This window comes from Sapajus apella, unplaced genomic scaffold (assembly GCF_009761245.1).
Source record: "Sapajus apella isolate SASKATOON/1434 unplaced genomic scaffold, GSC_monkey_1.0 scaffold10, whole genome shotgun sequence".
Classification (NCBI taxonomy): domain Eukaryota; kingdom Metazoa; phylum Chordata; class Mammalia; order Primates; family Cebidae; genus Sapajus; species Sapajus apella.
Window position 1 is genome coordinate 19,736,183 of NW_022436950.1, and position 12,909 is coordinate 19,749,091.

At 44.6% G+C, this 12,909-nt stretch overlaps 1 long non-coding RNA gene across 1 annotated transcript; it reads left to right on the forward strand.

Annotated features, from left to right (window-relative positions):
• Positions 1 to 8,416: 8,416 nt before the first annotated feature.
• Positions 8,417 to 9,437, forward strand: LOC116551510. Its single transcript, XR_004268977.1, has 3 exons — positions 8,417 to 8,802; positions 8,938 to 9,084; positions 9,176 to 9,437. It is a non-coding gene; the product is annotated as an uncharacterized LOC116551510 (long non-coding RNA).
• The last annotated feature ends 3,472 nt before the right edge of the window (positions 9,438 to 12,909 follow it).

The following is a 12,909-nucleotide window of genomic DNA, read 5'->3' on the forward strand; positions in this document are numbered from 1 at the left end:
TTCTGGCTGGGAAAATGGAGCCCAACCCCTAACAACAGCCCAGGCCTCGGCAGCTCCTTTCCCTTTGTTCACCTGGCAAGGATGCTGGATACAGAGCCCTTGGGTCTTGCTACAAGTCTCATCTACTGCAGTTTGCAGGATGAACATAAAGTGAGAGCTGCCCCCAAGGGCTGAAGGTCACGGTACAGGAGACGAGATTTATAGAGTGTTTCCAACAGCTCCATCGCCTCCAGTGCAGGAAAGAATACATGTGTCCCAGTGGCAAGCTCTAGTTGTTTTTTTTCCTTCTGAAGAGATGTATGAGATGGCGAGCAGACACTGGACACACAGCCAGCCCTGGTAAGAGTGAATAATTCCTACTTCTATTGCTTGCAAGTTCTTAGACTTTAACTGTTCATCGCCCTAAGTCATATTTTTATGCCTGTGACACTCCAACCCTAGCAAGGCAATTGGGTGGAGAATCATATTTTAAGGAATCTATCTGAACGCTCCTGGGGCTTCCACATATTTCTGGATCACTTTTATCCCTGGTAGGTGGGACTAGCGTGTGAGCCATCATCCTGATTTATTAGCAACCTGGAATTCAGACAAGCTGAACAGAACGAATTAAGTTAAAATATTAACTGTAAAACAAAGCCCTGTGTTTCATTCCACATTCCTGGCTGAACTTTGAGAAGGGTAGCCTCTGAATCCGGCATCTCCAAAGATTTCCTTTCTTGTACACATTGAGGATGTTGCCACCTCTGAGAGCTGTATCTTGTGGCTTAATGGAAAGAACTCTGAGTTTGAAGGCACAGGCCAGTGACCATGACCTGGGACATATCACTCTAAGCATTTGGGCACAAATTTGATAAAATTAAAAGCAACTAAAAATGGTAGATTCAGTCAGAGGTCTCCCAACTTATACCTCACTGATTTGTCTACTTTGCTGATTTCTATTAGGTTGGTGCAAAAGTGATTGCCGTTTTTGCCATTACTTTCAATGAAAGCAAATGACAAAAACCGCAATCACTTTTGTACTGAGTTAATCTACAGAATTATGTGAAAATCTTAGCAGAGACAGGAGTAAGAAGAACAACATTCTTTTCCCTCAAAGGCCAGCATCGTCTAACACATATGTGGAGAACAGCCTGCCAGCTGAGCGTTCTGGGATACTTCCCTCACTCAAGAGGGCTATTCATTGCCCCGTGGAGGAAAGAACTCAGATTTCTAGAAGGTCAACCAGGCACCTCACACACATCCTCCTACACAGAAACCCTATGAGACTGACACCATTATCATCCACCTTTATTTTGCAGATGAGGAGCTGGAGGTTTCATTGTGCTAAGCAATTGCGAAGGTCAGTCACCTAGAGTTGGTGGGGTCTGAGGTCTGCCTGATCCTAAAGGAGATGCTGTCTCAGACTGTAACACCTACCAAAGTGCTACCACATATTAAAAGGCTTTGTAAACTGAGAGATGTAAGGCAAATCTAAGAGACGGTGGCCTGAGAGTGATTTCACAGCAGCTACAGGTTTAGTAAGAGTAATTGACTCAACTTCAGACGCTCCCTTTTGACAATCCTCTCTCTAGTTGATGTTAAGTGTTGCTGATATAGTAGATACTGACTCAACTAATCAAGAAGTCAGATGTGTGCCTTCAGCAGCAGCTCCATGTTTATAAACTGAAATTTTTAAAAACTGGCCCAAGAGCATTGCCCAGTAGACCCTTGATCTTACGGTAGGCTTGTTTTGGTGGGATGAGGACACTCGACCTGAATTCTAGTTTCTGCCCAACCATTATGTATAAGATTTTGCAATGGACCAGCACTCTGTGAACATCTTGAGGTAGGGACCCTGCTTTAATTATCCGTGGATCGCTAGGGCCTATCAGAGTATCTGTCACATATTGGACCCTTAATATATGTTTGCTTGTTGAATGAATGAGCAAATGGAGAGATTCTGATTATAAAGGAGGCATTGTGTGGAATGGAAAACACTGGACTAGCATTCTGAAGACCTGTGTTCAAGTTCTGTCTCCACTAATTAACCAGCTGAGCATCTCTGCAAGTCAGTGAACGTCCTCTGAATTCATGTCCTTGTCTATCAAAATGTGGTAAAAATTTTTCTCTATCCATCTCATAGAGATACTATATCAAATGAAGGAATATTTGCAGATGCACTTAGTTTAAATCTATTCAAATATAAGTTACACCATTTTGTTATACAGAGTCAAGTAACTGCAGCATATCACATGCAAAGCCATTGCTTTTGTAGATGGGAAAACTGATCCCCAAAGAGAAGAACTGTGGATCCCAGGTCTTTGGCTTGCTGCTCTGCCTTGCTAATGACATATTGGCTAACCTCATGAGTGCCCTTGCCAGAGCTGATAGATCTTCTTCAGGCTAAACCCAAGGCACCCACTTTACTGGGTGGCCCATAAACTTTTGCAAGCTGTCTGGGGATATACTCAGAAGCAGATTGGGCATGAGGCTCTTTATGTATGACCGCCTCTGTCTTCTGAACGTTTTTGGGGATGTTGAATAAAGTTTTTCCAGAATATTGGAAATACAGTTGCAGCCCAGCCATTCAGTTTTCCCGTATTCTTGGGTAGCCCCACAATCTGGCCCCAGTTTCTTCCCCCAGTCTCAATCTTCCCCCATTTCTCAATGAAGTTCATTCCCATGTTCATTCCTCTGTCCCTGCCAAGCTGCCTCCTTCCCAGTCTCTAACCTGCTTCCATCAATCTCTGTGATCCCAGCCATATAATCCCTTCCTCTCTCCCCTTCCATCCACCTTGGAGTCCAGGCCACCACTTCTCCATCCAAATACCACAAATCCTTGAGAAAGAGCTCAAGTCCCATCATGCCAAGATGTCACCCATGACTATCCCAGTTCATAGGGTCCTTCTATCTAGCCAGCCTGCACATTGACATCTGCTGAGGCTTGAATTGTGTCTCCCAAGAATGTATGCTGAAGTCCTATACCCCATACCTAGGGATGTGATCTTAATTGGAAATAGGGTATCTGCAGGTAGAATTAATATAAAGCCATACTGGATCAGAGTGGGCCCGAAATCCAAAAACTTGTGTCCTTCTATGGAGGGAGATTTGAAGACACAGAGAAGATTGGAGTTATGCTGGTACAAACCCAGGATTGCTGGAAACTACCAGAAGCCAGGAAAGGCAAGGAAGGATTCTTCCCTAGAGCCTTTAGAGAGAGTGCAGCCCTGCTGACACCTTGAATTGGGACTTCCAACCTCAAACACTATGAGAGAATAAATTTCCATTGTTTAAGCCACCCAGTTTGGGGTACTTTGTTACATCAGCCCTAGGAGACCAGTACAACATCTCAGGCCACTGGTTGGGCTTATAGGCACCTGACTCGCCATATACTACTCGTCACCTTCTCATGAGCATATTATAGGCCAATTAACTGCCTGAGGATAGAAACTGTCCCCCAAACCTCCTTGCATCCTTCCTGGAGCCTGGTGCCTAGTGACTTGATTGATTTAGCCTCAAGCATGAGGATTCAGCCTCAACATCCTATCAGGAATCGGGCTGCTTTAGAAAAGGCACTTACTTTCTTCTCAGATTCAACAAGTTCTATTAAGTTGGAGCAAAAGTAATTGCAGTTTTTGCCACAACATGATGAAGTAGAATGTGGGAAACTAATTCTCAGAGAATACAACTCTACTTCTTAGCTGCAATCCAATAGTCCCCATGTACTAAAACAAGCTTACCTGAAACTTTTCCTTACACCCTATTCCCACCGAACCCTGCACCGAATGCAGTCCAAACACCTATCCTTGGCTCTCTGTCACCTCCTAGGGCTGGCCTGCCCGACACCCTGACCTTCCGACACTGTCCCCACCTCCGCACACATGTACGCTCTCCCACAGTGACTTGACTCTGTATTTTGGTCCCTATCACAGTCTTCACAATCAAATTTTAAGTGAAGTTAACCTTTGAAGCTCAATGGCACAGCCCCATCATAACTAGACAGAGAGATGACCACACATGAAACAGTGCTGGCCACTGGGCCAGCCATCCCGCTTCACACACTTGGGCCCCAGAGTGCGCATGAGATTGGAAAGGAGGACCTGCACTGCCCTCACCAGGCCTTCATCTGATCAGGCCTCTGATGGTGTCAGCATCTCACCACACTGAATGTGCATCGAGTGTTTTAAAGACCTGCATTTTTTTTCCCATTCATTTATTTTATTGCATTTTAGGTTTTAGGGTACATGTGAAGAACATGCAAAATTGTTGCATAGGTACACACCTGGCAGTGTGATTTGCTGCCTTCCTCTCCATCACCTACATCTGGCATTTCTCCCCTTGCTATCTCTCCCCAGCTCCCCACCCCCCATCGTCCCTCCCCTATTTCCCTCCAACTGACCCCAGTGTGTAGTGCTCCCCTCCCTGTGTCCATGTGTTCTCTTTGTTCAATACCCGACTATGAGTGAGAACATGCGGTGTTTGATCTTCTGCTCTTGTGTCAGTTTGCTGAGAATGATGGTTTCCAGGTTCATCCATGTCCCTACAAAGGACCCAAAAGACCTGCATTTTTCATACAGTGTAGCCTTAAGGTATTGGACTTCACCTGGTACAAGACCCATGAAGTGATAATAAGGGAAATTTCTATAAGTGATTTTCACTTGACCTCTGAGTCGCATGAGACTCATAGGGATTGCCTCTTCCTTTTGCTTTCCCTGTACTCTTCCTCTCCTTCACCTGGGTCATGCCTTGTCCTCCCTCTCCGTGAATCTAAATCCTACCCAACCTTCAATGTCCAACTCAAATGTGGTCTTCTCCAATAAACTTTCTTTCATTCCCCAAGTAATGACTCCAGACTCTTAACTCCCATTAAAACCTCTCCTTTGGCATATAGTTAGAATATCTTATTTCATGGATGTTTGAATATGTCTTTTACCTACTATTTAATCACAGACTGGAAGGCTTTTGAGAGCACAGATCTTATCTTATAATCTTTCCCTTTCAAGGTTTTGGGAATTAAATGAGAAAATGTAATCCAACGGCCTCTATGATGTCTGGCATATAGTATATTCTCAATAAATGTCAATTCATTTCCCTCTTACACATCTTTCCATCTCCAAAGCATTTTGCAAAGTCTCTTGAATCGTCTAGCTGCCTAATAAATGTTAAATACATGAATCAATGCATAGAAATGGTAATATTTCAACTGCTTTCATAAGGTCAATGAGTACAGTTCAGACATTTCCACTTTTCTCCCACAACTCCTGAATTTGTGGGCCCATAAAGATTATTTCTGTTCCACACCTCTGAAACTGAAAGCGATATCGTGATGCTGGAGGTACACAGCGGAAGACTGACAGCGTCACCCAGCAGTGAGTCCAGAAGCAATCATCTAGGGCCTCCAGAACTGGCTGGACAAAATCAGGCAGCAGCCCAGCCAGCCTCTAAGCTATTTAACTAATTTAGTCTTTGTAAAGAAGTAGTGTGCAATGAATCCTTATTTTTGCACTCATCTCATATTCTTTCATTAATTTCTAATATTTTTATGTTCATATAACAGGTATGTACTGCATCGTGTAAAGCACCCCTTTGCTTAGCAAATTTAAATCCTCAGAGGTGAAACCCAATCAGCATGCCAGTAAGTTCGAACACAGTTGGCACCTTCTGATGCTGTCAGTAATTTGGAGCTGAACAAATTCTAGTTGTTTCTGAGATGAAGTGGCAGAGGACAGATATAAGAAGACTCCTCCTTCATCCCTACTCCTAACACCATGGGACCTATTCATGCATTCTTCTTGAAAGCGAGAATGAAGAGTCCAAAAACTCCACAGGCTGGCTGGTCACTCCAGAGTCTTTCAGCTAAACCTTTGGATGGAGCAGGCCTTGCCCTCAGCATTGGGTTACCTTTGTTTATGTTCACAGAAAGAAAAGCCAGCCCAGAGCCCGAGACCCCCCTGGCAGAGGCCTGATTTCACACACATTTTCCCCAGATTCCTATTGGCTTGGCTGGAAACCACATATTAAAACCCACCAATCTTTCCACTTGAGCCTGATGAAAGCTTCACCAGAAACAGCTGCACTTCACATGTGGTTTAAGTTAATATCTTATCCCGACGGTTTAACTCTAGCTGGCTGGGCTGCTTTTTTAATATTCACAATCCTCTTTTGTTTCACATTAAGAATATGTCTTTCATTACTCGACAGAGCTGAGGGACACAATGAAGCTGGTAGCACTTCATTTTTGAAATGTCTGAAATAATTGTTTGTATTGTGAGTTGCTCAAGGACCACTCCAGGTTGGCTATCTGAGACGCATACAAAAGTGTTAAAAACCTTAACATGAACGTCGCTAGACCTGTGTGGAACATTTTCCTATTAAAAAAGTAAGGCCACACGCTAATGGCTCAGATTTCATTTCTAAATCCCAGAGCTCGTTGAGTCAAGCAACATGATAAGCTCATTGCTTTGTCTCTTCCAGCGGCTCTCAAAACCACCCCATCCCTTCAGCATGTAGGAAAGAATAATCAATATGTGGCTGATTTCACACACAGGCATGCCACACGCATTCGCACGTTCTTGCTTCATCTCCATACTGGGCATGATTAACTTTTAAGTTCATAGAAACTGTGCAACTCTGGTTTCGCTGGCAAAATGCACATCGGGTTCTAGAGGTTTTGCCCTAGCAGCTCCTCCTCCCAGGATGTGATGTCAGCTAGGGGCATCTCCACTGCGTGACATCATTTGTTGTGCAATGGTGAGTTTGAGGTGCTGGGAATATTCTGCAGATTTCCACCTGTCTAGCACTTGCCTAAAAAAGGTCAAGATTGGAAAGACTTCAACAAGCCCCTTTTGTACTTCTTAGTCATTAAGATATGGCTGTATTTTTTTATGGCTCTTGAATTTTTTCCCTTATTTCTGTGTTTCATCCATGATTTGGAAGGAGGAGGAGGAGGAGGAGAGGAAGGAGAAGGAGGAGGAAGAAGAGGAGAATTATTGCTGACCATTAATGAGTATTTTCATATGTGTAGAGCAGCTTGCTCTGCATGCTAGCTAAGTTAAGCCTCACGACAAACCTATCAGTGAAGTACTATCATCATCCCTGTTTTATAGGAGAAGCTGAAGCACAGAAAAGTTAAATAACAAGGTAACATGGATAATAAGTTATTATAGCAGAGACCACTCGTTAACCCCAATATCATTTTTCCCGTTCTTCTCCAGTCATAGAACTTCAGAAATCAGAATCGTATTGATTACTATTGGCTGGGCATATAGCCACGCAAATAAAGATTATGAAGTAGGCAGAATTCTAAATGGTTCCCAAGATTCCTACCCCCTGGTGTATATACCCTTTAAACCCCTTTCTCTTGAGTACAAGTAGGACTAGTAATAGGATGAAATGATCGCTCCCTTAGATTAGGCTGTATTATATGACAGCAGTAAAGGGATGTTGCAGATGGAGTTAAGGTCCCACATCATTTGTCTTTGAGTCAGTCAAAAGGCAGATGACTCTGGATGGGCCTGGCCTAATCAGGTGAGCCCTTAAAAGAAACTGGGCCTTTGCTGAAGAGAAAGATTCAAAGGAATGTTCTTGCTGGCCTTGAAGATGCAATGCCTTGTTGTGGAAAGGGGCCACAGGGCAGGGACTAGCAGGCAGCCTCTAGAAGCTGGGAACGGACTCACTGACAGTCAGCAAGAAAGTGGGACCTCAGTGCTGCAATCACAAGGAACTAAATCCTGCCCATAACCAGGGATCTTGGACAAGCAACCTGAGCCTCAGATGAGATCGTAGCCCTGGATGACATTTTGATTGCAGCCTGATGAGACACAGAGCAAAGGACAAGCACTCCTGATCCCCAGAAACTGAGAGATAATAAAGTTGTGTCATTTAAACGACTGAGTCTATGCTCATCTGGTATACAGCAATACAAACCAATGCAGGTTACACTTCCCATTTGCCTTTGCAGTTGGTGTCGCCCTGTGAGCAGCTTCCCTTCTGTGCCTTCCCTTCCCTACATCCTTTTTCTTCTGGTAGGATTATGGTTGTCGGAAGGCACCTAAAACATAGGGGTGAGAGAAACACCCTGAAGATGGTGAAGCCACAAGACAAGAAGAGCCTGGATCCCACAGATTTTAGGATTGCCACATCAGTCCTGAACTGCTTACACCCACACTGTTATGTGATCATGAAATAAACGTCCATCTTGCTTGTTGAAGGCATTCTTACTTGGTGTTTGTGCTACAGGAGTTGAACTTACCCCAACCTAATTGGCAGAGCTCAAAATGGACCCAGGTAGTGTGACCCCAGAGCCCATTAGCTTAGCTCCTTCACCACCCTGCCTCCCAGCCACCACATTGCGTCACAGCCGAATTGGAATGTTACACTGTTAGAGCTTGATGGGATTGTACTGGTCAAGTCAGTCAAACCAGTCAAGTGGACAAGAAAGAGGGACTCAGATCACCTGGAATTATGGCAATGTATTGCAAGGATACCTATGAAAATGGGGGATCATGAGAAGTTGAACTTTGCATCCCAGTTCTGAAACATGCAGCGACCTCATGGAGACAGATTCATCACTCGGCATTTCGGGGCGGTAGCAAGTTCAAGTGACCTGCCAGATTTCTTAGCATTAACTTGAAAGATAACATACTTGTTTGATTTCATTTGATTTGATTTGATTTCTACTAGTCAAATGGGCACCTTGATTAGGCTGACTCTCCCCCAGGAACCCTGGGAGCCTCTGACATCCCGTATGTCCAAACAAGACACAGCCCCTCTGTGGCCTCAGCATATTTGCCCAGTCCAATCAGCTATAGCCAGAACAGAAAGGTTGGTTTCCCTCCACCCACGAGCCATGCCATACATGGCATACATGTGAATAATGATCTGAGCTGTGTCATCTGGTGGAGATGATGCTCACAGCTCTGCTCCATTTTCTGGGACACGAGCAGACCCTCATTTTAGGAAGGAAGACCCAAGAGAGGGAAGTAAATTTGCCGAGGCAGCAGCAGCCTGCTACTTCCCTGCTAACCAGGGCAGAGGCTGGCCTGCCCCCCTACCTGGATGGCCCCTGCTGTCATGGCTTTTCTGCTTCTAGAAGCCATCCCTGAGGTCAACTGAATTTAGACCTACGGTATCTCCAGTACAGCACTTTGTCATCTGTTTGTGATAATAGTTTTCAAATTCTTGTCATTTCCTGTAGAACATCATTGCAGAACTCAAAACACATTGCATCATACAAAATGAAGTGGAGAATTAAGGCAATTATCCAATTATTAAAAACCATTTCTCATTGGAATCGCTAAAAAACTCTTCAAGTCTCCATTTTACACGTGTTGCTCTGATGTGAATTTGACCCTGGCGTACCTGCTTTCCAGTAAAGTCCAAAATCCAAAATAGCCCAATGGAGAGAGCCCCTCCCAGTATCCACAGCCTCCGTAAAAAAGCTGCTTATCAGATCTCACTTAAATCTTTCTTGAAACAACTTAAGTCCTTCTGTGCCATCCTCTGCAAGTGCAGAACAGCCAGGGTGCAGGTTGCAGGGTGTGGGGGGATTATTACAGTGAAATCGGCACACAGATCTCAAGATTAAAGTTTGCTATTTCTCCAGACTGTGTAGGTGACTGCCTTTTGAAATCACACATGGCTTATACTGCCATTCATGTAATTTAAGAAAAAAATTGAATAAAAGTATAAAGGAAAACCAGCAGTGTTTTAAGAGATTTCATTTCTACCTGAAGCCTGTACTCATTTGCAGGGAGGCAGGAGGAGGGCTTGTATTATACAGGGTCTCTGGAAACACTTAAATTTCAGAAAGACCCACGACCCCAATCCAAGCTTCTAGACAGAAGAGAGAGGATGCAAAGGCAAAACCCTCCCTTTCTTTTTTCACATCACATTGGGGTGAGTGGTTTGCCCCTCCATGTCCAGCCTTTACCACTCTGCCTCGGAGGCTGGCACACCCCCAAAGCATCCAGGTTCCCTGCCCTCTGGCTTCTGATTGAGATCGACCAATGGGCAGTGTGATCATTAATTTTAATGTATCAGCTTGGTCGGACACAGTACACAGATACACGGTCGAACATTATTCTACATGGTTCTATGAAGCTGTTTTGTGGATGAGAATAACATTTAAATCAGCGGACTTGAAGCAGAATACCCTACCTAACGGGGGTGAGCTTTATCCAATCTGTGGAAGATCTTCATAGAACAAAGACTGACCTCCCCCTGAGCAAGCAGGAATTCTGCCAGCAGACAGCCTTTGAACTTAAACTGCGAATGTTCCCTGAGTCTCCAGCCTCACAGCCTACCCCATCAGTCTTCAGTCTCACCATGCCTCCACAATCCCATGAGCCAGTTCCTTATATAAACGAATGTCTCTCTGTCCCTCTGTCTGTCACACACACACACACACACACACACACACACACACACACACCACCACTACCACAGTGGTTCTGTTTCTCCAAAGAACCCTGACTAGTACAGGCAGCAACGCTAGGAAATCAGACCAGATGGAGAAAGAAAAGCAAGTACTCATCTCCTAGCTCCTCCCCTGTGGGGTCTGCAAACAGCCCCAGCCTTCTCAGGGTAAAGGAGTCACGCCCTCTTCTCACACCCTCAGGCCTGCAGGTGATAGCTGCACTCTCTTTTCTTAAATCCAGGGACTGCACTAACCCTGAACGGTTTCCCTACACCATGCTCACCCCTTTACAAATGATCCTCTCATTAACTTCTCCTCAATTGATTCTACAATGAGTCTCCTGGAACCTTGACTCACACAAGTGTCATCAGAATGCGGGGCCCATGGCAAAGTTGATGTGGCATTCAGGCCCTTTCCTGTCTGACCTCAAACTCCCCTTCCAGGGTCTTTTTCCACCATATTCACTCACTCCAAAGACACACAAAAACATACAATAACATACTCAATATTGTCACCAGACTGCGGCTCTCCCCAACAGAGCACCCCCACTCCAATGCCTCTGTCACTCTCTCCAGATGTCAGCACCCCACAGTGCCCTGTGCACATTACCAAACAACCACAGACTAGTAATTTTAAAATGAACAAGAGGGCTGGATGTAGTAGCTCACACCTGTAATCCCAGCACTTTGGGAGACCAAGGTGGGTGGATCACCTGAGGTCAGAAGTGTGAGACCGGCCTGACCAACATGGTGAAATCCCGTCTCTACTGAAAATACAAAAATTAGCCAGGTTTGGTGGTGAGCACCTGTAATCCCGGTTACTCGGGAGGCTGAGGCAGGAGAATTGCTTTAACCCAGGAGGTGGAGGTTGCAATGAGCCAAGATTGTGCCGCTACACCCCAATCTGGGCACCAGAGCGAGACTCTGTCTTAAAAAAAAAAAAAAAAAATGAGTAAGAGCTGGGAACCACTGCCCATTGTGGCTCTGTGCTATTTCAGCACATCCCCCAACATTGGTTCTGTAACCATCTATCCTCCATCTCATCAACCAGTCAGCGGGGTTTGTTTATTTGTTGTCATTGTTCAACCCAAGTCCCCTTCGTCCCCGATAGTCATATTTGGAGCCAAGTTGTTAGGGTATTCAGCAAGGTGTAGGAATCTGCTGATGTAAGCAATTGCTTCACTTTGTTTTCATACTACATGCTGGAGAATGTCTGAGCAGGTATGACAGTTTTTGTTTTGTTTTTTTATGTGTTTAAATTGCCTAAGACTGGCCAACATCTTTGTTTTAAAAATAAATAATAAATATCACAGGCAAAAATGAAGAACTGTATAGGTTTTAGTAAAAATCATGCTTATGTCTTCTTTCCTTCTGGAGTTTCCTAGATTGTATTAAAAAGAGGAACACACTTTTTTCAGCCTGACACTGCGTCCACTACAGAAATAATGAAAAGCAATGAAAAATGGAAATGAGCAACATGACAAAACCAGTCCCCCTGAGGTTTTAGCTAAAAGAGCAAAAAGGAACAAGTAGAACTGAGGCTGTAGCAGCACCTACAATTAGCATAAGCAGCATCAATAAGGTGTCAAGGTATCAGAATTAATGAGCCCCAGGTCAGCCACCCAGGCGATGGCCACAAAGACCAAACACACAAGAAAGTCCCACAGAAGGGAGGCTGGTGGTCAGACAATAGATTCTGAGATTTTAAAAGGGGAAGGAGAAAGCAATGAGACTACTGAACGTTAGATAGTTAGATAGCACATACACATATTCAAATACAGGCACATCGGGTTTTATTGCACGTTATTTTATTGTACTTCTCAAATATTGCGCTTTTTACAAACAGATAATTTGTGGCAATCCTGCTTTGAGCAAGTCCATCAGCACCTTTTTTTTTTTTTTTTTTTTTTAAGACGGAGTTTCGCTCTTGTTACCCAGGCTGGAGTGCAATGGCGCCATCTCGGCTCACCGCAACCTCCGCCTCCTGGGTTCAGGCAATTCTCCTGCCTCAGCCTCCTGAGTAGCTGGGATTACAGGCACGCGCCACCACCATTTTGACCAGGATGGTCTCATCTCTTGACCTCGTGATCCACCCGCCTCGGCCTCCCAAAGTGCTGGGATTACAGGCGTGAGCCACCGCGCCCGGCCCCAGCACCATTTTTTCAACAGCATGTGCTCCCCTCCTATCTCTGTGTCACATTTTGGTAAATCTCACAATATTTCAAACAATTTGTTATTATTTTGCCTGTTATGTTGATCTGCACTCAGTGATCTTTGATGTTTCTATTGTAATTTTTTTGTGGGGAGAGCGCCATGAACCGTGCTCACACAAGACGGAGAGCTTAACGTGTGTGTTCTGATTGCTCCACTGACCAGCTGTTCCTCTGTCTCTCCCATTCTCCTCGGGCCTCCCTAAATTCTGAGACACAGCAATACTGAAGGTAGGATAATTAATTACCCGATAATGACCTCCAAGTGTTCAAGTGAAAGGAAGTATCTCGCATCTCTCACTTT